Source organism: Sciurus carolinensis, unplaced genomic scaffold, assembly GCF_902686445.1.
Source record: "Sciurus carolinensis unplaced genomic scaffold, mSciCar1.2, whole genome shotgun sequence".
Taxonomy (NCBI): Eukaryota; Metazoa; Chordata; class Mammalia; order Rodentia; family Sciuridae; genus Sciurus; species Sciurus carolinensis.
In genome coordinates this window covers 13,959-16,480 of record NW_025920294.1, presented here as the reverse complement: position 1 = coordinate 16,480, position 2,522 = coordinate 13,959, and the positions used below count along the sequence as shown (strand labels likewise).

The following is a 2,522-nucleotide window of genomic DNA, read 5'->3' as shown; positions in this document are numbered from 1 at the left end:
AATTTCCACGATAAATTTGTGGAATGAACTACTGATCTCACTACTGAGGTGGAACCCGAAGTCTGTAATTGTTACTCATCATCATTCTCTGCTACAATCAGTTTGCAATACTCCTCATAATCCTAGTCTAGGTGACTCTGCTAGTCAACTTTTTGTTACTCTGATGAAAATACCTAATAGAAACAAACTCAAGGAGGAAAAACTAATCTGGGGTCAAAGTTTCCTATTATGGACATCTGGTTCCAATGCAGAAATCTCATGGATATGGGCAAGTCTTGGCACATGGAAGCCATGAGAGAAAGAGGGAGAGAGCGAGAGAGAGAGAAAGAAACCAGGGATACAACAATAACCCTAAACATATGCACCCAGTGATCTGCTTCCTCCAGTCATGTCCCACATGTCTACAATTACCACCAAATAGTCCATTCAAATATTTAATCCATGAATAAAAAAATAGCGATCATGATTATCAGTTCCAATATGTCCTGCCTCTGGTTCTTGCTGCACTGGGGATCATATTATGAACATGTAAACTTTAAGGGAGATATTTCAGATCCAAACCATAATAATCCCAAAGGTTATATCATAGCCCTCATTATCCAACCATTTCCCAAAAGCACTACCTCTGAACTTTGCCACATTGGGGAGTCAAGACTTCAACACATGAGCCCTTACATTCCAATCCAAAACGATATGTGTCAGATAGGCATAAGTCTATCTAAACATTACTGAGAGTTGTCTGTAGATATTTTGTTTGTCCTTTTAATCTCAATATAATAGTACCTGCCATGGGCTCTAGAGGGTTAAGTCATGTATAGTAGGGGTTTAAATATCTGTTTCATTCCTCCTGTCAGTCAAAAATTGAGAGGTAGTACCTACCAGGACTCTCCAGAAACTTCCCTAAGATTCCAATACAAAACTAGGAACAGAGGGACACATAATCACCCTTCTCTTTGAGATTGTCCACCCTCTTTGCAGCATCTTTCCTTTCTCTTCCAATAAATTTTCTAAACTTTTATTATATTTTGTATCATGCTTGAAACAATCTCCTGTAAGGACAAGAATATGAAAATAACACAACCCCTCAGATTCCCTGAATCCCTGCTACCACAAACCATAACAGAAGCATATCAGGAGCGGTAGCCTATTCTCTGAGAGATCAGAGGTTCGCACTCTGATTTCCTCAAAATTTTGCTATCATCACCAAAAGACCTGACAGTAACACTTTTAGAGGAGGAAAAGCTCATCAGGGACTCATGGTTTCAAAGGTCTTAGTCCATAGATGACTGACTACATTGCTCTGTTCCCAAGGTAAAGTAGAACATCATGGAAGAAGAGTGTGTTGGAAGAAAGAGGCTCAGAATATGTCCCCCAGAAAGGAGTGCTTACGTGGAAAGATTGAAGTCCTGGGTTAAGTCCACAGCACAAAAAAAACAAACCAACAAAAACCCCAACAAATTTAAACTATTTGTAGGGCACTCTGAATCACACGTGTGATCCCAGAGGCTTTGTAGGCTAATGGAGGATGATCCCAAGTCTTCTCAAGAAATGGTATTATTGCTGCAGTGAGGAGGTGTCTCAGGACCAATGGCAACTAAGGAAGGAAGTGGCAGTGATGGGAAAGGACAGGAGGGTGGCGAGACCTCCGTCACCTACTATCGGTTGGAGGAGGTGATGAAGCACAAGTCCTCGAAGGAGTTATGGCTGGTGATCCACAGCAAGTCTATGATATCACCTGCTTCCTCAGTGAGCATCCTGGTGGAGAAGAAGTTCTGCTAGAACAAGCTGGTACAGATGCAATTGAAAGCTTTGAAGATGTAGGCCATTCCTCTGATGCCAGAGTAATGCGAAAGCAGGACTACATCAGTGACGTCCATCCGAGTGACCTTAAACCTGAAGGTGGTAACAAGGATCCTTCAAAAAATGGTACATGCAAAAGTTGCTGGGCATATTGGATTTTACCATCCTAGGCACTATCCTCGTAGGTTTCCTGTATTGTTACTACATGGTGGAAAGCAAATCCTCCTGAAGAACCATGTTGAAGTCTGGGGAACACATCCACTTGGGAGTGAAAATTGGAGACTTGCTTTGAGGGCTACATTGGTGCCCTCTCCTTGAATTCTGCCAGTTGTATTCTCCCTTGGAACCAAGACAGTTGACCAGGTATCCACCTCCAGTCTGGAACCAGTGTCCTTCATCTCTGAGAGCCTTACTGCCATAGTACCTATTCACTGTCCTGTGTCTTTGCCAGTATTCCTTCTCTCTATTGGTTTGCACAGTATCCTTACATTTCAAAGTGTGTTAACGATTGTAATTCATATGTTATAGTGACATTACTCTTTGGGAAAAATATCTGCTTTTCAATAATTTGAATGCACATTAGACATTCTTAACAGGGCAGTACTCTAGTTTTGAAGGTTTTCTTTTTCCATTTTTCTTTCAAGTAAATATTTTTTTAAAATTCTGATTAAATTGCATTATCACATTGAGTTTATTCATGAAGTCAAGGTGCACATCTACTA

The 2,522-nt window shown here is 40.8% G+C and overlaps 1 pseudogene; it reads left to right on the top strand.

The window, feature by feature from the left end:
- Positions 1–1,581: 1,581 nt before the first annotated feature.
- LOC124975523 (cytochrome b5 type B-like) lies at positions 1,582–2,029 on the top strand (annotated as a pseudogene).
- Positions 2,030–2,522: the final 493 nt, after the last annotated feature.